General features: G+C 46.2%; 1 long non-coding RNA gene across 1 annotated transcript in view; it reads right to left on the minus strand.

Annotated features, from left to right (window-relative positions):
* Positions 1-2,314: 2,314 nt before the first annotated feature.
* Positions 2,315-24,537, minus strand: part of LOC121083131 — a 146,922-nt gene continuing 124,699 nt past the window's right edge. The window contains exon 6 of the long non-coding RNA XR_005826245.1: positions 2,315-2,419. This is a non-coding gene — a long non-coding RNA (uncharacterized LOC121083131). The remainder of the gene's footprint in view (positions 2,420-24,537) is intronic.

Genomic DNA, 24,537 nt, shown 5'->3' on the forward strand with positions numbered 1-24,537 from the left:
ACAGGGAGAACCTACATCCTCAGGCTCATCTTCACGGCGAAGTCAACACAACCGAGCTGTTGTCTCAGGAATGGATCCCACCCAAACAAACAGTTCTTTTCTCAAAGCCTGACCGTGTTTTAAAGCCAAGTTGGTGGCAGCGAAGAAGCCAGGGGTCAAAATTCAAGCGAGTGTAACTCGTTCTGCTACCAGCCCAACAGGAGGGAAGGTGGGCAGCACCCAGCTGCTGCACACTACCAGAGTCGCAGCATCACCCCGAAGGTTCGTGCCCAGGAAAATTAAGCAAATTCTCCCAGTACTTTTCAGTAAACTGCAGCTTATCATGGCAGAGGAAGCAGTGGGTGCATCTCTAAGTCTCAATATTGAATATAGATATGTGCAGGGTGAAGAAGGCAACCGGGCTGACGTTCTAGGGCAGAAGCAGGCTCGTTTCTGTCACCGTAACATCAGATGACAAAAGAAAGCTGCTTTACATCCCCAGCAGGGCAATGCAACAATCAAATGAGCCTCTAGCAACTAACTACTATAAGACTTCTATTTGCAGACTGCAGCAGTTTGCAGAAATGTCTTTGTACAGTTCTGTGAATTCCATGTGTCGCTGTGAATGCTATCTGCACCCCGTATTTTTGGGGAATTAAGTCATCTGTTTGGTAGGAGGACATACACACTGGCAGAGCTGCCCAGAAACATGAGATCAAACAATCTGGAATCCTGGACTGCTGAAGGAAGCGACAGGCCTGCTTTAGTCAGCCTGTGTCTGACTTTGGACATGCTCTTCAAAAACACACTGAGGGTGAGGGCTTAAATTCTCAGGCTGAGATAATATCAGTTAAAACAGCAGTGCTCTCCACTGGACCAGTGATGGATACTGCTTAACAAAGGGGAATTCTTTAGCCAAAAGGAGTCCGTTTGCTGCCAGAGGACAACACAGAGAGACTTGGTCTTTCCTGGGAATTTAAACCAAAGCCAGGGACAAGACCAGAATCAGATTGCATTCAAAAATCTGATGCTTAATACAGATCTGCCATATTTTACATTTTAATTGTGGATGTTTCTTTTGCTAAGCCCATTTCCTTAGCGTATCATCCTGCTGTGCCCAACCAGCGTAGCTATGTGAAACCCACCAGCAAATTGTTGACAGTTTGGGAGGCCCAAGAAGCAACCTTTGGAGCCGACTAGAATGCCTGCAGTGTTCAATGCCATGGGGATGCGTAATAAGGACACTTAGAACTATTAAAAAAGATGTGTCTTTAGGTTGACCCAGGGAAACGAAAGCCTATGGGATAATGTACTTTGAACTAATCACAACAGTCTGGAGAACATTAAAGGAGAAGGATGAAACCTGTTTTTAACATAGATATCGTCTGCTTTTACTAAGGGACATGTTACTATTCTGAACCAGTTTTCCAGCTGCAGTTAATAAGCTCTGGCTTCAGCTCCACTTGGGAGAACACAGAGCAGCTCTTGACGATTCCCCCGCCCCAGGAACGACTCCACTTTGCTCTGCTCCCCACTATGTGCTGGAGCCGCAGGGGAATCTGCAGCTTACTGGACAATTGTATTATTTGACCTCTAAGATTTGGTAGAGTGGCACAGAGGAGATGTGGCACCCTGAAGACATTGGCCCAGTGTTTCCAGAAGCAGGACTAAGGCAGATAAAACCTGTCAGCCTGTGCTCTCTGCACTGAGAAGGCTGCTCCACACTACTCCAAGACCTTTTCCTTCATTGACCCTCTCCTGGTGTCCTTGGCAGAAAAAGCAGAGGCAGCATGTCTACACCTCTAGAAAGAGAAAGTTCACAACAGCTTGTGGGCATTGCACGCTCCATGTCCTGCCCATATGCGCACAGCCTGCGCAGGCATGCCTGCAGATGAGCTAACGCACGCTCAGGCACCTGCTCTCTTGGGTGTGCTCCAGTCGTTCTTGCACTGAACTGTATCAGAAGCTAGTCTTGAGACCTTGGAGCTGCCCTAAAAACCGGTGTAGACACAGCAAGCGCGTCAGTAATTCCTAAACTTCCCAATGACAAAGCTGCTGGATTCTCTAACCCAAACCGCATGGTACCAAGGACGAAGGGAGTGAGTGCCAAAGAGCCCCTTTGGCAGCCGCTGCTGCTTCTCAGTTCGCATCACAGCAGCAAGGAAAGGCTTTCCATTAGTATATTAAACTAAATAAATGTTAATTCTGTCTTATAGATGGCTAGCTCTTCCTCATCTGCTCTATAGAGGAAAGTGTGTGTATGTAGTGCTGTTGTTGCAACGTATATGCTATTACTTGTTAGAGAAGGCAGCATAAGGAAGTTTACCTTGTACGTGGAGCAGAAGTGGCTGAGTCTCATGGTGGTTTTAAAGGAACTTTGCTCCCTGCCTCTGGCAGCTGCATCAAGTATTCCTGAACCTGACTCTTCCAGGGAGTTTACCTGAAAAAAAGGAAGCACAGGTCAGGATCGAATGTGCGTGGAACACACAGGGCAAAATTTTAGAGTATGGTAAAAGCATAAGTTGAGAAATTTTGCTGAAAATGCAACAAAACAGTACAACAGATTTCACAGGTACCTCTGCATGTCCCCATCTTCAGTCACATTCAGTACTATTTCAGTTGACTGTGAACGTTGCTTTAAGCACGCAGGCTGTTCCGACACCTTTCCGATTCTCCTGTTGCTCCAGAGGAAGCACAGTGCATGTATCAACATACTGGGTCATCCTTCACCGACCCTGAAGTAATTACAGGGCTCTCTTGTAGTGCTGTGCTGACACGCTATTCCATACAACATAAAAGCATGCTAAATCCAAGTTATTATACATGGTGCCGTATAAAAAAATTGGAATATCGGAGACAAATTGAAAGAATACTATGTTAGGATTGCTGAAGAATGTGGAAATTATTTTTTAAGACACTCAAGACAGGAAAAAGGATGCAAGGGGAAGAAGAGATAGGGGAGCACAAAACTATGTGATTTTATGGAAGGTGTCCATGAGAACTCACACATTTGGTTATGGAAAGCTGTCCATTTTTCTTTGTACAAACACTCGGTGGTCAGGTTCTGGAGAGCACTGAGGAGTCACTAGAGACCAGGACAGTGTAGCTGGAGATACGGTATTGCCAGCACCCACGCTGGTGCAGAAAGCTGCCTAGTTGTGGCCGATGCAAGCAACACAACTGGATGATTTTTTAAATTTAACTGTCAAAAATGAAAACAGTATTGTCTTTTCATAAAAGCATTTTCCCCATGTTTCACTGTAGCGGTACAGATGAACAGACACAAGATAAACCATCTCTCTGCCTACAACACAGGTAAACTTTAAGTTTAAAGTTAATTTCCTAAATCATGTGTATATTAAAAGAATGCCGTTGCCAAAAGAGATTTCCATTTCTGTGTGCTAAATATTTCGACTGCTCTCAGGCTTAACAGCAAAGCCAAGGTCAAGACCAAGGCACACAAATTCCACAGAGCAACACAAGCAGAAATTATGGACTGTACCTCGCCGTAACTGCTGGAGGTCAGGTCTGCATGAGGCATGAGCAATTGGCAAGAGGTCTTTTCTCTAGCGCTGACTTCAGAAAGGTTTGTCAGGGCAGAATTCTGCATTTTATTTTCATGGCAGAATGGTCATATTGACATATTATCCAGTGCCACTCTGTACCATACATTCTTTACCGTGGTCTTCATATTGCTAGATGATTCAAAAATTATGTCTCCCTGTAGCCAGTCACAGTGACCGATACATTTAATGGATTTTCCATATAAAACTGCTGCCATGTACCAACATGGCCCAGCACAAATAAAGTGCAAGGGAAAAAAACTGGTATTTTCTCTATGGTTTAATACCACTAAGACTAGAGCAACAGGCAGATTTATGGCCACCCCCTAGTGATTCTTCTGCCCCCATATGCACGTCTTGTAAGAAAGTACAACAGTGAACCTCTGTCGTTAACATAAAGCTTATGGAAGGCAGTTAACTGGCTGGTTTGGCTAGATGTTGGAACAACTCCGTCCCCTTCTTCACCTCACTGCTAAAGCAATTCTGATAAAATTTCATTCTAGCTAAAATGTCTATTTATAACTGTTGATGCTCAGTAAAAAAAGACAACAAACCACCACCACCCAAACTCAGGGTAAGACCTACCCAAGGCAACCTGAGGTATCCTCTCCAATTGACTTATCTCCTCCTTGAAAGCTAAAGTCTATACATTAATCTCACCCCCAAATAAAAACATAGAATTCTAAGTTTACTACTGTAATGGCTGTCAAAGCAAATCGGACTGGGTCATGTCAGAGTCAACGTGGACTAAAAGTGGCTTGTCAGTACATTTGAGAGAAAACAGTGTGCAAAGAGGATGTTAATAAATCTCGTTGCCCCCTGAGGACCCTAACCTCAGCTATAACCAGTCGTCTCTGAGTTCAAGGAAAACACGGTCGCAGCTGAATTTCCTCTCTCTCTGGTAGTGCAAACGTTAGAAGAGTAAATATTAAGATTTATTAGTGGTTCTGACCAACTGTACAGACGCTTCTATTGGGAAGATCCCTGCTTTTGCTGGATTGCCTACTTTGCTTCTGCTCTGTGCCTCGAGTGTCATTTAAGAGAAATAGAAAAGGGCCCAAGGACTGGACTGAGCCCTTCAAACTGCTAAAGCACTTGCAACGTGCTGCAACATCTGTACTTTCCCTGGCTCAGACCTCAACAATATTACAGAATCTGCTGCTGGACTTGGCTGCACAGCACAGCTGATGTGGCCAGACCAGAACTCCAGATCACACTCCCAGACCGGCATGTTGGCTCAGCATTTTGACAACAGTGCAGAAAAACGGATTATTTTTGTCATTAAAAGAAATGCAGATGGTATAAAGCTGGAGTGCTGCTATCGAGTGCTGGCCTATAGCCCTTCTAACATGCCAACCAGGAACCACCGCACCCCTACAGCACTCAAAAATAATTTATTCTCTATACTGTCACAAGTCAAATTCTGTCCCTTAAAAACTTCTGTTTGAGGACTCCACCAGCAATTCAGCTAGGCAAATGCTAATTTCATTGTAGCCAGTAAACAGAGGGCTCATTCAGCTCTCCTCAAAACTGGAAGCAGAACAGGATTTTTCCATCAGAAAGACGAAGGGACAGGATCAGTATCGGGTTGGCCAGCAGTGGGAAAAGCAGGGTAAGGAACAGGCTGGACCCGAGAGCCAGGCTGAGTGCCTTGGAGAGCGATGCTGGCAGTTTCTCATGTAGAGGAGGATTAAAACGTTTTCAACCATGGTGGATTGACCCTGGCCAGAAGCCAAGCACCCACACGGCCTCTAACTCACCCCAGCCTGCTCCTTGGGATGGGGAACAACATAGGAAGAGCCAAAGCCAGAAAACACATGGGTTGAGATAAAGACAGTTTAATAGCTGAAGGAAAGAAGAAATAAAGAAGCAATGCAAAGGCAATCACTCACCAACTCCCACAAGCAGACAGATGCCAGCCAGTCTCCGAGCAACAGCCACCCTGGAAGAAAAAGCCCCCACCTTCTTGTCCTACCCCAGCTTCTACTGCGGAGCACAGCGTGACACGGCATGGGGTACCCCCTTGGCCAGCTCAGGTCAGCTGTCCCGCTGTGTCCCCTCCAGCCCCCCGCCGAGGCACAGGCAAAGGGATTAGGGTGCGGAAAAAAGAAAGCTGTGACACTGTGCAAGCACTGTTCAGCCACAGCCAAAACAGTGGTGGGTTATCAACACCGTGTTAGTCACAAACCTGAAACAGCACCATATGGGCTGCTATGCGGAACGTCATCCCCCACCCAGCCAGACCCAATGCACCAACTGAGGCAAAACAAATCCCCCAGCACCCCTCTTAACTTTTAGTGTGAATAGAAGGAAAGGAAAAAAAGCAATGCCTTGTCATCCTCAGTGACTAAAGCTGTGTCCCAAGCAAATGGGCAACTTGGGAATGATGTTATTGCATCGCACAATTGATCAGGAGATGGGCATAGCATATTGCTAATACATCATCTCTTGATTGCATTAAGAAATCATTATTTTATGTAAGAAAGGTTTTATGGTTACCAACAAGAGTTTGAACTTGGGACTGGACAGGAGTATGCTGTGTATAGCTGATTTGGAAGGTCCGAAACCATACCCTCAAGAAAAACTCATGTGCTCTAACTGGGACGCAGTCAAGGACTGTTGGTGTCTTCCTAACCAGCACCATTTCCATGTCTGGTTGCTTTGGCATCCAGACCTCTGGATTATGCCCCCTTTGGGACAAAGCAGTGTCACATGCCAGTCAGCACAGTCACTTCCTAGCTGTTCCTATGACAAACTGCACAGCATTGCACCATGGAAATTGGTCCTCAGTGCTTCATACCGAATCGTTACTTACTAACCCAATGACTTGAAACACCAATAAAAAATTGGTTAAAATAAAGTAGTTATGTTTGTGGGATGACAGCTCTTCATACCAGGAATCCAGGACTCCTACAGGGAAAGACGGGTGCCTCATAAAACACTGGTGAATGTAGTTAACAAAAGGGGTGTGTGTGTGTGTGTGTCATTAAACAATGGGATCCTGATTCATCAGGCAGGATAATTAGAAGTACAGACAAGAGGCTCCTGTTCTGTAGGATGCTCAGTGGTGCAAGATCACAGCCGTAGGTAGAGGATGATGAAATATAAAATTTCCCCAAAAAGGGATATCATTCCTGTGCGACATATTATCTTAAAGTCATCAGAGGACCGAGAAGCTGAAAACAGACACTGTAAAATTGAACTTGACAGACAAACCATCGCCAGACGATAAACCAAGGACTGTTTGACAGGAAGGATCTGACAGTACAAGCAGCCTTTCTGTTCCAGCCCAGCCAGCTCAGGGCCACACAAAGGCATCATTACAGCTGCCTGGAAGAAAAATACTGGGATGCCTCCTACCTTGCCTGGTGAGAACTTGGGTATCTAACCTCTGTTCTGTTAGTTTTACAGGGTAACCCTGGCCAAATCATCTCAGAGCAAAATCAAAGTGACAAAGCCCTTCCCAGATTGTCACAGGGGATTCTGCAGTCTGCAGAATGTTCTGAACGCACACAAGCCTGAAGCACCTCATGGCGTTCTTCCCCAGAAGCAGTGAGCCTCTTCGCGGTGGCAGGTTTTGCCTTTCTCCTGAGAAGAGGGTGGAAGGAGAAAATTAACATGGCTCCTCCTGACAGAATATTTTCTAATGCAGTTCATTGCTGTGCTTGACTCTGGGGTAAGATCCACAGCAGGACTTGAGGGCCAAGGTATGCCCAGAATCATTTGGAGAATATTCCAATTTTTTCTGTGCATGACACGCAACAGGCATCCTAAGGGAACAGCTAGTGCCATAAATCCTGGGTAGATCCAGTGAACGCAATTTTTTGCACTAGGAAAACTACAAGAAAAGTTTGTTTTCTGGAAGTGATGATGACATTGATTGGAGAAAGAGGAGGCTGCTCCAGTGCTCTGTCTCTGGGCTTGCAACTACATTCTTTTCACCAGCCCCTGCCCCAGCGATACAGGCTCCAAGCCTGTCTGGAGGAAACCGAGAAAATGTTATACATACCACAATATTGCAAATGGAGCATTAGTTCCCTCTATCTTAAACTTAACAGGTATTATAAAGGTTAAGAAAAACATTTTCAGGTTGAAAGAAAGTATCAAAGCATTCTTCAGTGCTTTATTCAAAGACAAATATGAAGGAAAAAACCCTGGAAATGGAAGCAGGGCATCCCACTAGCTGAACTGAATAAATGATCAAAGGTGAAAAAGCCTGTGTGAAATAATTCTCCACCTAGAACTCAATCTGCATTCAAATTCAATTTATGGATGAATGAATGATGGAGATGAGCTTAAGACAAGTGAGCTCCAATCACCATTATTATTATTATAATTATTATATAAGAAAATACAGTCACAGCAGTCAAAATACTCACTAGAAATACCACCTTCGGCCCAATTCTTCCTTTACAGTAATTTTATGTTTATGCAATCTCAATTTGTGAAAGACGCATTGAGTTTCATGGCTACCTACAAATAAAACAGTATTTTATTTGAAGGACATGCTTGCATTTTAAGATCCAGGAAGACCAGTGCTAATCCAACAGAAGAGGAAACTGATTTGCTCCTGTGAACGTATTGAAACAAAGGGAGCTCTGCCTTTGGCTGCTCTCTAGTTTGATACTGGATACTATGCTTAGTCTCTAGCAAAAGCATAATCATATACAAGTAATATTGCAATGATAACTCACCTAATTATGTTGAAGGTGGTGATGATGGACCTAGAAGGCTCCTAGAAATATGAATGGGGCTGTTAGAACCCAAAGTGGTTAAAGCATAGCATACAATGCAGGTGAATGATGCAAAATATTTAATGCAAGTGAGGCCTTGGTAACAGCAAAGGCAAGTCTGCCATAGCTGGTAGCAAAGACATGCCAGAACAGAACGAGTCCTACACCTGGGGCAGAATTTCTCGTTGAAAACTGAGCTGCTGGTCCTGGAGACCGGAACACATGTCAAGTCAACTAATGAAATGGCCGGAATAATCTAGCACTGTTGTCATTAAGAAGAGGCCAAAACAACTATTTATTTATTTTCTTGTAATTCTAAAGGGTGTGCTAGCTAGTTCTCCACAAAAATGGCACACATGGAGTCAGCTGTATTGCTGCATCAGACCTGACACCTGGCTGGGTATTCCAAACGCACGGCTGCCTTTCCTTTTACAGACCAACTGTGCATGTGGTGTAGAGAAACAGTAAAATTTACAAATGCAGAGACACTGAAAAACTCATCTGCAGACACATACCCCTCCTCCAGGCTGCACAAGGCATTCCCTACGTAGCGTGAGCACCGCTCAGCAGGCAGTCAGGACTGGTCCCAGGCACTCGCATCGCATCCTGCTGCAGCCATGGAGCCATCTGCTTCCTGCCCCAATGGCCCCCAGGCCACAGGGGCCCTCTCCTTGTTCTGATTCAAACATATAAATATTCACAGCAGCACTCACAGATGGATATATGTTGGCAGGAGTATCTATAACGCTTTCCTTCCTGGGAACTAAAGGATTTTAGGAAATAAATCTGCAGTGGTAAGGGAAAAGGGGTCAGGCATTCTGTAAAGTAAATGTATACGAATGGATACTTGGAAACTTTCTCTTTTAAGCGATACTCGCCCACCTTAACCACAGCCATTCCACCTAAAAGAGGAAAAAAAACCCCAAACAGCAAATTCTTCTCCTTATCATATGCCTCTCCATCACATCCGTCACTCCCAGGGCTTTTCCACCTAATAATTCTCAAACCATACCAACAAGAGCAATCCTCAAACAAATCATAAAACCCAAGCAAACCAAACAAATCAATCTATTGAAATTTTAAAAGGCTGTAACGTCATAACAGGCCTGTGCTGATCTAGGACCATGCTGATGTTCCCTGTGCAGGTCACCCGAGGCCCCCAAGCCTGTTTATTGGTAACAGTTGTTAATTGCATTTCACAACAGTTTGGTTCTTCCTTCATTTGCATGTCAAATGCCTTTGATGAAAGGGGTAATTAAACATCTCCAAAGCTATTTGCAGTTAAGTATTATGGTTTTAATGAAAATAAATAATGCAGTAACAAAGCTCAATGGTCTGATTACCCCCACTCACACTTTTTTCTCTCTTTCTTTTTCTTCTAAGTGAAAAGTAAAACTTTGCTTCAGCTTTGTCCTTGAAAACCAGGTGATGTTGTACAGTGCGTTTTGAATTCAGCCCGCAGTCGCAGCACACATGCACACAGCTGTCATCCCCCTTTGATAGCAAAAGCATACTAAGATTAGAGCAGCAAATGCCCATGACCTTGAGAATTATCGCTGCTGATATAACAAGTAGCTTATTGGTGTCTAGGCACACACAGGAAGTTAAACCCTTAGAGCCTGATCCTCACAGCTATTGCTGCATCTCCTGGAAGACTCAAGAAGGACTATTTTTAAAACTGTATGGCTTCAGGGTCAAAATGTGCTTGCTCACAACTCGTTCCAACTAACGGTTCTCCTAGCTTGCAAGTACTTAGTGACTTTGCTGGGTTTCTCTTACACAGAAAGGACTCTGCCATGACAATGACAGCTGCACGAAACCTTCACCAGATGTACAATACTGAGCACAGTGGTTCGTGTATACTCTAAAAGAAATAGAAGTCTCCATTCCCAGCCAGGTCTGTACTCTGTAATAAGGTCCTGAGAAAAGCCCCTCTATTAGCTAATGTAGCAGAAATTCAAGGAACTCCTTTTCAAAGCTTCATGCTTCCCTTTCAGGTTCATTTCTACATGCTCAGAGCCAAACAATATCTAAAAAATTATGTCTTAACAAGTAAAAGCACCCTTGTATTCCAGGAAGAAGGCAGCAAAGGGAAACGAAGACACGCATCCATAGGAAAGCACAGGGGTATGTATAGCCAAAGTTCATGATAGCTCTCATTTTTCTCAACACCTCAGATTCTGATTTTACTTGTTTATTAACAGCCTCAAATCTAGCTGTTAAAAGGGCAGAGAATATCCTTAAAATATGCAATGAACTACATAACTGTTGCTCTTCCAGTTTTCTCACAGTATTGCATATTTAATGTTTCTCTTTAGGCTGCGGGTCCTGCGAGGATAGGGGAATGATCGGGCAAGAGTTTCTGTTACCATTAGAAACAGTTTATCACCCATGGTTGCAGAGAAAACGCACTCACAAACGTATTTCAGAAGCACTCTATAGGCTGAGAAACCAGAGAGGAAGGGACTCCAGAGTGGATGGCTGTATATAAGCCCAAGGCATGGGGGCTCGGGGTGGGGAGGGGGGGAGCCGGCACGCTCAGTGTCAGAAGTGATGGAGCTGGCAGCATGGCCTGACTTTGAGGACCACCTGAAAACCACCACCTTCACTCTACGTGTGGCTGTTCCAGACGCTAAGGACGATACTTCAGGTGGTGACATCATTGAAGATGCCGCTCCTGGGCAGAAAAGAGAGGGTCGATGACATGAGCAAGGTTTTCATCAGGTGGGGTTTGTACCGTACAAATGACCTGCACATCACTCACGGTGGTGCAGACTACCAAAAGCGGGCTCAGAAAGCTAAAATGTAAAACTGCAAAACTTGTATGCTACACGGCGGGGTTACCGCAAGGTGTAGTACGTTCTCGTCGGAGTGGGAACTTGACTTTCATAAGCTGGGGGAACCAATAAGGCAAACGTGTTTCCGATAGATGTAACAGAAAAATGCACAAAGACCACGCGGGAGAGCGATGCAGAAGGGCAGGTGGCTTCACCGGGCAATGCTGGGCTCCCGCCGTACAGGCTGTGATTTGCCAGCCATAGCTTTATTAATAGCACTGTCAATCTCTCTTTGAACATAACAGAGTATTTTTGCCACAATTTCCCAGTCTCTCTGCCCGAGCTGTATCAGGGGAAGCAACAGTGACTGGCATGCTAAATTTGGGTGTCACACTGACATGCTTGGCACGGGATGAAATGCCTGCGCTGGAAGCTGCAAGCGGAGCTGTGTTCACATCAGCAGTTCCCAGCTGACGAAGCACTCTAGGGCTGTGGGCAAGGCATCAAATGAAGCCGAACGTGCTCTGCTGGGCTGGTACACTTAGTCCCAGCAGCAGCACTGGTCAGGGCCAGCAGCAGAGTGGGAGACAAGGCACCGGTGGCATCCCAGGGGGCGTGGAGCAAGGTGTGCGGGGGGGCCAGGGCCAGGGGAGGGGTAAGAAGGCAGCGGCAGCCGTTTCAGACAGCGGAGGGGGGATGCTGGCTTGAAGAGGGCAAACACAAATAGAGCAGAAGGCTGTGGCATCCACAACCGTGCCTGTCGTTCTGAAAGCTTTGGGAACCAGCAGTCTATTCATTTATCCTCCTCATTGCTATCACCGGTAGAGCTGAACCAAGGGTAGCAACAGTGGGGAGTTTGGGCAGAAGTTTCCCAGCTTGGACACAGCCAATGGTTCTATTATGTCTCTCTATAATGAAGCGTTTCACTGATGCCAAGACAGTTCAAAGAGCAGATACTCTGAAAACGGTATTCTCAGCTGCGTTTTTCAGCAAGCTGCCTCACGAGCAGGACTCACTCACAATTAGTTATGTTGGCAGCCAGCACTACATTGCACCTAGTGAGACACATCCAGTAACTGAATGTGACATGCCACCGTAATGACAGATCAAACTAGGACATTTCGGAAGACAAAGTGCTCCAATATGAGAGGCTTAAAGAGGCACTAAAGAATTTATGGAGAATGAAACGCAACTTCAGGGAGGGTGATGGAATTATCAGCCTCACCAAGAGCAAACGTGGAGCCAAGTGGCAGGATCATATAATCCCGCGGTACTGACAGACAGCCTTGTCGGGAGCCTCAATACATTCATCTTCTTAACGGAAGCTGAGCTGAACTGATTTGATCACATTAGTACCATCAGACACAAAAAAACCAACATTCAGAGTGGAAATCTTAAAACTTTTAAAAGTGTTTGAACAATGAGATTTTTAAATTAAGAATGAATGTGAAATGCAGTTAGTGAGTAGGAGCTGGTAGAAGCTTTTTATCAGAACTTTCTTTTGTCTTTTCAGCATAGATATATCTTTGCAAAGATGTTTGGTTTCCTTTAAATATTTTCAAAACTTCATAAGGAAAGGGGGGAAAAAATGAAAGGATTTTAGAGAAATAAAAAGTGCTTTCTAAAAAGCCATTCCTCCACCCTCCAAAAATCCCCACCTGTGTTTTCAAGGAAAGTTCAGAAATACTATACAGATTAAATACGATAACCCTCCACGTGCTTCCCCTCCACCACACGCTGCTTTACTTCATGTTGCCCTCTTACCACGAGGGCTAAGGGTCTGCCTCGGCGACGGTTGACTGGACTTGACCGAGCGCTGAAGGCGCTCCGTTCTCTGCAGGAATGAGTCGGTGCCTTGCAGCGCAAGCCCTTCAGACGTGGAGTGGAGCGATGCCTTGGTTCCAGCTCGCTACCTGCAGGCAGGAGGACGTATTGGTAGCAGCGCTGGGTGACTGTTGTTCATTTTCTGCATGAGGAGCCACCAGCATTCAGGAGGCTCTGGCATGAGCTGGGCAGCGGGGCAGTTTTGTTATGCAAGGCTGAGCCAGTAGGGCTCAGCCACCAGCCGGAGCAAATCCCTGCCAGCCTCCTCGGCTCCGTGCTGGCAAACGCAGCCCCCGCTTCTGGCCTACGTACATGCCTCCCTGCGTCTCAGCAGCACCAGCTTCAGTTCCTCCCCTACAAAAGACTTCCTATGAGACCCTGAGAAAGTCACCTAAGGACAGAGTTTTAGAAGTATTTAAATTTTTCAGTTTTAATGGGGTTTAAACAATACAGACCAGGCTTGTAGGTGTTGGTGTGTTCGAAGGATAATGCTTACACCAGCAATGCAAGGAAGGGCAAAATGTGTGACAGAGACAAATGCGTACAAGTTGTGAAGTGCCCCAGTAACACACACCGTGGGCCATAGGAACCATAGACAGGTTCTACTGTGTAATGCACACCCTCACTATAGAACAACTTCAGCCTTTGCACCAAAAAAATTATCTTTTAAATTTGTAAACATCCTTACCTACTTGCTACAGGTTTGAACCTTCTGTTTGGGGCTCCTTCTCCTCTGCTGCAATAACGTGAGCCTCACATGTCCCCCATGTAGAATCATATCATACCCACCAGGCAAGCAATGCCATATGCTGCGGGTTATCCATAGATACATGCCTGCATATTGGCGGGGCATTGATTAGTTAGCTTATGCAATTGCCAAGTTTTCCTCTCATTTCCCACAGTATGGGCAGTATTTGCATAGACTTTCTCTTCCACAATTCCAGTTTGTAAGTACTTAATTATTTTTAAGATAACTTCAGACACGCCTGAAATGGGGACAGAAGGCTCTAAACATATGTATGTGTGTGTGCATGTGTGTGTATAAGGCACACAAAACAACTGCATAAACATCATGCTTATATTTTTATATAGATAGATCATAACACTGTGGACCTAAATCATTTAACAAGGGGTGTTAGACGACACCCATTGCTACGTCTGATATACAAAATTACATTTTCAAAGCTATGCAGACCAGAGAAGAGTAAAGAAAAGCCACCAGCACATCCTAACCCATATAAACAGAAGCCCACGGAGTGCTGGCTTCAGCTGCCAAAGTGTCTCAACAAAATCTGCCTCTTCAGCATGCAGCGTCGCAGCACGGCCAGCATCTCTACAGGAATAAACCACCGTATTTCCACAGAAACCCAAGACAATATTGGAGATGACCTGAGCCTCCGTTTTTGGTCTCAATGTCGCAGGTGCTTCCAAACACCTTAAATACTGATTTAGGGAGGAGATGTATATGCAGTCGGACAGCAGAGGTGCCTCTCTCACGCGACATGGAGTGCACGGCAGTAACATGGGAGAGGAGGGACAGAAGAGGAACAAGGAAAACTGCTCAGTCCTTCCACTTCCCTGAAGGTACTGGGAGCCTGAACCCAGCTGAATGCCAGCAAAGAGAAGGCATCAAGGGAGATTACATGCGAAGAGGAGAATTACTAGATGGACACCGGTAGCATATACTCAGAACAAATATCTTTAAGTACAGAAAATATATGGAGTAGACGGCCTTATGTTCTTCCTCCATCAGGAGAAGCACAGGCTCGACAGGAGCCATGGGGAGGACGCTATCAGCCGTGAGCTGCACAGGCTACCTCTCACTTACAAGGGCATTGCTCCCGCTCTCGGGGGCCCCGGAGCTGGGCACCGCATACACACCTCCGTTCCCCTCTGCGTCCTCTGGGGCTGTGATGCCCTCCCTCTCTCTCTCTCTCTCTCTCTCTCTCAGCCTCCTCCGCGTCAGGCTGACCTCCTGTATGGCAACACTGCCACCCACTCCAGGGAAGCTGGAGCACACCAGGCTCCGGGGCAGAAGCCACGCAGGAGCACATTGCAGGAGGCAGCCAGGAGCCTCCACCACCCGGCTCGTACCCAGGCTGATGGCAGAAACCGACCGGCTCAGGCAGAGCTGCGGCAGCCGGGCCTCTCTGAGCGAGCTTGCCTCTGCTGTGCCAAGCCCTGCTGAGCCTGTGGAAATCAGGTTTACAATAGCAGCTGCCGCCATTAGCTCCCCCTTTTGTGATTTCCAGCATTATTATGCTGTTTGCGAACTTTGCTTGAAATGACCAGACTGCAGGCTGGGGGAGATGAGACTTAGCAAAGAAACCCACATGTACACACTGACATACAAAGTGTGACAAACCCCAATGGCAAGGTTGTGCTAATAGCCTGTTATTTAGTGACATAAAATCACTGCTAGGATAATACAGGCAGCCTAAAACTCCAGCAGCCCTTTCACTGAGACAACAGACAGGCTCAGAAAAAGCCCCTTTCACGTCGTTCCACACGACAGTTAAATGCACACAGGGCACAAAAACCTCAAAGAAAACAACTACCTTTCTGCCAGAATAAAATGCACTCATTTTGTTCACATATGATGCACAGGGAGTAAAGTGTTCTGTCACATAGGAAAAAGGCTGAAGTGTGCTTTGGAAAAGTTTTGATTTAAATTGGACTTGTAAAAGTGGCCCTTGGAAGCCGCTCTTCTTTATCCCCTTCCCCCTCCCCTAGAGAAGAGCCTTCTGTGTTCAGCCTAGGTCTCGGCCAGGACATCAGGGAGCACCGTGGCAAAAATAAACCTGAATGCATATAGCTAAGGCCCTGTTCCACGTCTGGAAGCTGAACAGGCTGCGGCTGCGTAGCCACATATCAACCGATACGATCGCACTTGTGCACCTACCCGACGTGCACACAGGCGTAGTGCTTCAGAGGCACGCAACAGCCCCCGCGCACGCCGACACAGCCTGCACGGGGGCTGCGAAGCCCACTGAGGCAGTTCACATCCAACACGGCTTACTAGTCCAGGCGCCAACGTGTGTTTATGTGCCACCACCTGCGTGCAGCGCCGGTGCGGGTGTGGGGCACGGCGGCTGTGTTCCCGTGGCCATGTACCTGGGCACGTGTGGAGCACAGCGTGGATGTGCTGTGCTGCTCTGCCTGGAGCCAGCTCAGGGTCAGGATTGGTCCTGAGCCTATTCCACACAGCTGTTCCTACGACACACTCCCCAGCACACACAGGCTGCTCACCACATGTGCAGCCCCACCTCTGTGTAACTGTCCTGCTCAAGGACACGAGCTGCCTCCAGGCACTTGTGCCTATAAACCTTTCCAGATGGGACCGTGCTGAACGTACAGACACCAAAGCTGGTTTACATGAGCCCCTCTTCATTCAGAAAGAAGAATACCAAAGGTTCCGTAATCCAGGATATCCTTGTTCCCCACGGCCGTATACAACGACAACCACACAGGAGACACGTAGATGCCATGAATCCACGCACATCCACGCACGTCCATGCAAACAGCACAGCTGAGGAGGCACAGGCGTTGCTATCAGAGGAGCTGGGTTGATTTGCACCACCTAAGGATTGGTATGCAAGGGAATACACCAGAGCAGGGGTGGCAAGGATGATTGCAGTCACAACCAATTTGCTCCTACCGAGCCAGAAGCACAATTTCTGATTTGGCAGGGCCAACAAGCAACTGACCCGCTTACACCCCTTGTTTACATGGGTTTGGCTCTGTCACCTAGGGAGGGAGGCAGCCCAGCACGCACCATGCTTCACTCTATGGCTGCTAATTGTCTTGGATGACTCTTTATTTATATAAATAATTTACTTCGTGTATCCTGCCAAGGAGACACCTGAGCCCTACCTAATCTGCTAACGCTGACTTTAATGATCCATGTCCAACACATGGGCACCTCCATTCCCGCCCGGCTCCCCCAGCCCCCCGCCAAGTCCCTGGCCCATCTGTGCAGATGGGCAGATGAAATGATCAAGGACAAACAATGGCAAGGCTCAGGACGGACTGATTTACCAGCCTGCACACAGATCCTGTGGGATCTGATGGGCTTCCTCGGGGAAAGTGCCCTGCAGATGAGGCCCCGCTGCAGATGCCTACTGTCCCTGGCTTCCAGTGCAGGCGGCTGAATTATCCACGGCAAAACAGTTGATCCAGTCAACTTAGACTCTTCTTCCAGCCCTTGAAATGTAAAATGTGTAGGAGTGCATCTGTGACTGTCTGTCGTTCAGCTGGTCTCAGCAGGCAGCAAATCTATTCCGATTTATGAAGCTGTTGGGATGTTTTGCTGATGCTTTAGAGCTTAGCCATTGAAACTTAACCTCAATAACGTTCCTTTTGTAAGGGGCGAACATAAGCCTCAGCTTTGAAAGTTTTAAAAACTTTCAAATTAGTCTGAAATCTAACCTTGTAAAAGGTGTGTATTTAGACCAGGTGCTTTTTAATCCATTACAAGTAACAGATGTTTCTGACTGATGCATTTGTATCTTCTCATAGCACCAGGCACTCTAAGCCCTGATACAAATGCAGAGATTTTATTCACATCAGGAATGACAGCTGCTTCGTACTTGTTGCCTGAAATATAATTTTAAAGAAAAATGATGATAACTGAAATACCTAAAGTTTGTCAAAACATAGTTTGATTCTATCTGAAAAACACGTTTGTTATCAGTGTAGATCCCAACAACTTTGCATCACGTAGCTTACTGCTCCCAGACTCGTGCTTTGGATTTCATATCGCATTGCTATTTTCTAGCAAGACATTTGTGCCGTGCTGTACTTTATCCCCCAAAACACTACAGCGTTCACTGAAGACCCATTTCTTCAGCTATGTCTGTCAGTACCCTTTCCTTGCACATTTTGTTCCATTAAGGCCTGTTGGTTTAATTTAATGGATAAAAGTTTGCAAGATGAAGCTGGATTACTAGAGTGATGACAACCCGCACATGGAGAGCTCAGAATATTTACAAAATAGTCCAAGCTGAACATAATGACAGTCAAATGTTTATCACTGCTGGAACAGAAGAGTGCACTGTTATTGCTAATTCTCCCTGTTCCACAGCTAAACAATTTTAGTCTCCAGGACAGCGAGTGAAGAAATATTTACCAGTATAACTTGTATGCGCTATACAACAGAGCTGCAAGCACACCACATGCAAAGATACTAAATGTCAACATTTCAGCCTCGAGCAGGTGCTTGCATTCAAAACCAAACATATTGGTAACCCTTCTGCCAGGTGTATTTGGCAGAAAGCTCTGTGTTCACATACAGGCTCCTCTACAGCCTCCAGAATGGCTCCTCTAAATATTAACTAACATCAGGCATGTAGGAAAATGTAAACAGCTTCCCTAGCCACACTAAGCAGACACTGCTCTCCCTTTTGTAAATACTGAGTGTGGACATAAAAGAAGAAGAGAAAAAAAAAATATTGAAAAGATGGAAAGGCAGAGGAAAGGAGTACCACCTGAGGGTGGAAACCTCAAACCCCAGTTATCTTCGTTTTTGTGTCAATACCGATGAACACCAAACACCTGCTTTTCAAGTATTCCTGGCAGTATTCCCTGGCCTTGGTTTCCTCATGAGTCTTTGGTCACTTCACAAAGGGAAACACCTTTCTCATTTGCTGCCGTTCCCCCTTCACTGTACCCTGCATTTACCAACCACCTCGCAGGTTGTGGCAAACACTAGCAAGGTCCAAGCAAGCTGGGACAGGTCCATGCCCAGTGTCACAGAGAATGCCCTGCCCTGCATTTCTGCAACATTTTATCGCTCTGTGACATTTGTGCCACACCAGTCAGAAGACATGAGCCAGTTCCCTCTGTAGCAGGTAACAAGACGGCTCCTCTAAATTCCCTCATCTCGTCCTACCTTGCTACTCTCGTGAATGTTGCCTTTACACAAGCCCTTCGGTAAACTCTTCTATATGTGCTCCTGGACCTTTCATTAGCTTTAACAGCAGTAGAGCCAGGTTTTCATTCTCCTGGCCAAAACTTGTAGCATGGATAGAGAAGAAACCTGATCCAGGTTCCTATCAGACATCAGTTCTATCATGAGCAACAAGAAGGTCCATAAGCGTTCCCAGTGCTGGTATACAGGCAACACAGTCAGTAACCAGCACTACAAGTGGCTCACCTGTGACGCTTTACAACATGTTAGGGAGGTAACTTGACGCACATACCTCCACTCATACTGCTCTCTGTGCGATTGTGCGACCTCTGATATCGCACCGCAGAAAAAATATTAGTCACAGTTTATTCACCCATATGCCTGAGACTATGGGAGGTGCCACTTCAGCTACCAGATCACACGTACCCTTTCCTCCCTCCGGTTCACCAACGTGGTGGAAGACAGCTCCTACTCAGTGGGGCCCAGACCTCAGACTTACATGTGGCTGTGGCTGGAAAACCCAGCGCCAGTTTAGCAAAAGAGAACTGTGCAATAGCAGTTTACCTTTCTCCTTTGAGTATGTACCAATAAACACTGCTTCGGACCCTCCACATGGGTATGTGGCTTCGCGAGACAGGGTGTTCATCACCAATGCACAGCAAGAAGGCAGATGTTTGGCACATTTGCTGGTGTGGCAAGAAATATTCTGCTCCACCAGTGTGCCAGCTGCTGGCGCTAGCCATACCTGCAGAAGAAAATCTGGGAAATATCTACTTTGAAAAGCAGATCCGCAGCCTAGAAACACACAGGGTGAAGGGTTCAGATTCCAGATCTTAAACTGGTGGTCCCAAAGATGCTGCACCCAGACATCCCTCCAGCCCTGGTACAAAATGGGGCCCTTGTAGCTAACCTCAGGACAGGCGGGATTGCAGAGTCGTGTGCGCTGGGTACGTGCTTCTGCGCTGAACCCTCCATGCTCTTTAGCTTTAGAGTAAGAGCTTTTTCAATACTGGTAATTAGATCAAGTCATTCTATAAGCTAGAAGAGCCAGCAGGCCCTGAGAGCCCCGTGCAGCTAAACTAGTACATGATATTAAGCATTAATATCCCAAGAATATGAAAAGGTTAATATATACGGTTACTGTATTGTTTCCAGTTTTCAACAAAGAACAATGGGCTGTTTCTCACTTGGCAGTCATGAGTTACAACTCCTTAGCCATAAAGGAGAACCCAGGCCATTACATTCTCCTGATGATTCAGGCAGACCCCTGTACCCTGTTCTTCACTTAAACATTTTGACGGATGATCAGAATAATTCCAATTTATAGCTCCTTCCTGCCCTCCCAACAAAGCTCCAAAACCAGCCTTAAGGTTAAACAACACAACAATTCACAAATCCTCCTTCTTACTGTTTGCTAAATGGTTCCTATGTGACTCTTTTCTGGAGTCATCACCTTTCACTGCTTTTGCAGCCAGCAAGCATCTGTAGTTCCCCCAACCGTACATCTACTGCTGCTTCCGCTACAGCCTCTGCGTTTGTAATCCCTCCCATACACAGTGTGCTAGTCTCCACTCTTTTCTACAAGTGCCTAGTGACCCAGCACGTGCTTTATTTGTGGCTTTAATAAAAATGTTTGCCTCAGAACAAGAGAGATGCTGCAGATGAGGGAACCAAAGCTACAGAGCCAGAATAATGGGGATGCGTTTCACCAGGACCTTGAAATAAATGAGACAACAAACCTGTGCCGCAGCGGAGCCTGCGCTGCCAGCCGCAGAAGGCTGCCTGCTGGAGGCACCCAGCAACGGGCTGTAGGACAGCAGGGAAGAGCAGCATGTTGGTACGCCAAGCCCAGCAGGTCAGGGACTACCCAGGGCATGAGGAAACAAGATTTTCTCCTTCCAGTCTGCCACCGACTTGCTGTCCAGCCCCAGAGCCGCCCAGCCTGTGTGTCCAGCAGGGACTCTCTTTGTGGGGCACGTGGAGCAGCACCTTTGTGAAACGCTCTGGGTACAAAACACCAGATAGGTCCTGTCTGGAACCCACACAAGGTGTCGGGAGCCCCCACTCCTGACTCCCCTGTCAGATTGTACTCCGTGGAGTGCACACTCTTCGGTCTATGTAAAGATGCACCTTGAGGTGTGAGCTGACAGGGACTTACAGGAAAGCGGGGGTTTGCCCTGGCTACTCTGCAAATACAGCAGTGACCAGATCTATACAGACAGCTTGAGGAAAGTCCTGGGCTCAAACTTCTTCCCTAAATTTCTGTTGTTTCCAGAGGTTCTCACAAACAAGTTTACCCTGATGTTTCAGGTGAAATGTTACATGGACCAGAGGAATGTCAGCATCGCGCTCTCTGGTGAGTTCACAGAGCAAACATACTTTTGTTTGAAGAAGATTCAGTCACCTGTCCCACTAATTATTTCCTCCTGAATTCACTTCATATCAACAGTTTTCCACTCTCAAAATCTACTTTCTTCATTCTCAGCCATTCTTCCCTCAGGCACAGCCCTCCATAGGAGCAGCATAAAGAATCCCTGGTTAGCATGGGAGATGCAACCTCACTTTTCCCTGTGCTGGTACTAACGAAGCTCACCAGAGTGATTAATTTATCTTCTTTTGCTCATGTCAACTCCAGGAAAGACTCTGTCAGTCAGGTTAACGTTAACACTACACTATCAACACTTCAAAGCTTTAACTAGATCAGATATGATATAGACATGTCACGGGGATGGGTTTCATCTATCTGACTCAAGGAAAGCGAAAATCAGGTGTAGGAGGCTGACTTTCTTCCCCTGTATTTGTCTCTCCACTCAGTCTCTCTCACATACTTTCAGACAACCAGGGGTTAGGCTGTGACAACTGGGAATGCATGGGTTTCTCAGATCCTCTTTAAATTGGCAATGGGAAAATATTTTGTCCCAGCACATCCTTTGATCTCAGAATGAAATCACATTAGAATGGTTAAAATATGAAGAGTGGCATATATGATTTACAGTGCTTCGCAGGCATACCCAATGGGAGAGCTGCTATTCTCTTTAAAAGGGGATACACTTCCCACTTTAAAGTGGCAGGAGTTGTATGAGTAAGAGAAAATATATATATTAAAAAAAGATCTATCCCTCTTTACCCCAGGCATAAACATCCTTCTGTCTTATTATCTGTTTCAAACATCTGGCTTTAGATCATTTAGACTCCCAGCACAGATTCAGTTGGGAGTGATGTATATTGGAGAGAGGGAGAACAGCACAAGCAAAACTCTCATAAACACCTTCTGGGCCTGATTTAGGGAAGGCAGCGATCACGGGGAGCATTAGCTAGAAAAAGCTGCTTCTTCAACTGGTTACAGACACAAGGCTCGGTGAGATGAAGAGACAGGACGCGTGCTTCAGGGCAGAAGCACGTGGAAAATGGCACACTTAGGGGGGTGCAGGGCAGAGATCCTGCGAACCCTCCCCCCCAGATAAATAGAATTATGTTGCCTTCCTACACGTCCCACCCCCGTCTCCCCCAGCACCTCTGATATCCCTTCTCCCACAGATCAAACTGGGGCCTGAGGACTGCCCAGTGACTACCTCTGGTCACCCTTCAGTAGCAGCACTGACTGGAAAACACATCTCCCCTTCCCTGCCACCTCCTGCTTGCTCTGACCCGCCGCTGGAAATCACTCCCCAGTGTCGCAAAGCTGGTGCCATGCCGGCGCATGGGAGAGATGCTTCACGGGAGCTCTCCAGAACCCAGGCAGGACACCCCGGCAGGTTAGCGTGACACGTTAACCGGGTGGTTTGAGCCAACTCATCTCATGGTCCCTAACGTGTGGTTTAGAGAGCGCTCACATTAACCACTGGGCTAGAGGCAGTAATTCCTCATTTTGTGGGCAACGATGAGAAGCCTCAGGCAAAACCCATCTCCAGCTGCTGGGGCTGGAACTGAAAGGAGGTATATTTTTACTTTTGTCTTAAAGCAGAGAAAAGGTTTAACATCTTTGAGATATGTTTAACGGAGCAGGGTCAGCTACCTAACACATTGTAATGTGAGAACTTCAAAGAACTAAGACAAACGCGGGATGCTGTTTAAAAAGGTCTCTGATTAAAATGCTAAAGCTAATATACCATTTCCTTTACCTTGACAGAGGTCAAGACTGCCGTCTCCAACAAACTCCAGGGTCCCACACACCCTCCCCAGCTGAAACTGGTGCGAGCATCTTCCCTCGTTCCTCACACGACTTTGGCTATACGTGCAATGAATCCATCACATTGAATGTATGGCTTATCGCAGTCGTATCGTGGCGCTTCCACCCACACAAGGCTTGGCCCTATCTGATAGATACCAGTAGGAAGAAAATTTTGGAACGGATTTGTTATTTTGATTTAGAAAGAAAACACAGATACCTCCAATTCAGAAAGATGCTAAAGACGCTTGTACAGCACATCTGAAACACAATTTCTTCCATAGCCATATCTCACCCACCAGAAAGAAATAAGACATGAATCTCAGACGGGAATGATCCTGTCTTGGGTCACCTAGACACTGCTCTCGCCACTGCAAGCGGTGAAAAATACATAGGTGCCTGCAGCTGCTGAGAAATTTAACAAGAAGGGATGAACTTACTAGAGTTCGAGTTCTCACCATAGTAACACATTCCGGAACCATCACCTCAGCTGACGCATGTCGTCCAAACGTTGGTGTATGCCTCCAGAGATGTCAGCAGCCTGTCACCATCCCCTGGGACACCGCGACCACACCTCGTGGAATGTAAAATCACCAGCCCTTCTGTACTCAGATGAGAATTAGAGCTGCTTTAGCGGTCGGTGAAGGTTGCTGAGACAAGACTCCTGATTATGCTGCCCCGGAGAACACGCGAGGTTCTGTGGGAAGGAGAGGCCGATTCTATTTCAACCTCCTCCAGAACAAGACACAACAGCTACACTGTCATTATCCAGGGTAGGGTCCCACCTTTAAATGAGACTTTGAGTTAAATCATGATTTTTTATTTTTTTTTTATATCCATCTCATCTTGTATAGGCAACTTCAAGGAAAGACAAACCTGTTGTAAAACTGAATTTTCTACACTGGAAATTGCAAAGTCAAAGCATTTCTTCAAATGTGCAAAAGAGGGATGAAGTTTTCCCTGCTCAGAAACTGTGGCCACTGAAACGTGCGTTGTCAAAATCAAAGTATCTACAGCATGGAGAAGTGGAACAGAAGTTCCAGGTTTGAGTTTCAGCAAAGCTCTTAACTGAAAACCAAAATTATGTAGAAAGAATGTTTGTTGATAAACAAAATAGGAAACTAAAACTTTTAGGACAATTGTTGCCTAACTATAAGTTGTGTTGTGGTGGTGGTGTTTTTTTTTTCAAAGGGATTTTTTTTTTAATATATGTTGCTTCAAAATGCAGTCAGCACAATATGCACATGATTAAAATCTGCTCTGTGTCCAGGATTTTGGGGAGGGCTGAGATTATGAGGGTTTGCCTGTCTAACTGAAATTGCAGCTGAAGCGTCTTTTCAGAGTTAACTATTTCCAGGTAACTGTTTTCAGATCGGAGATCCCCCAAATGTCATGCCAGAGCTGGTGGTTCTGCCCAGAAGGTTACGTATAAAGTGCTGAATGGCAAAAACAGGTGGTGGAATCAGCACGGGCTACCATTTCAAATGACTCGGGGGACACTGGACTTTGAGACTAATTCCCTACCTGTGTCACATTATCTTCTAAGCACAAGATAATCTGTGGGTTTTTTTCCTGCTGTTTAAGG

The sequence above is a fragment of the Falco naumanni genome, chromosome 2, assembly GCF_017639655.2.
Source record: "Falco naumanni isolate bFalNau1 chromosome 2, bFalNau1.pat, whole genome shotgun sequence".
Classification (NCBI taxonomy): domain Eukaryota; kingdom Metazoa; phylum Chordata; class Aves; order Falconiformes; family Falconidae; genus Falco; species Falco naumanni.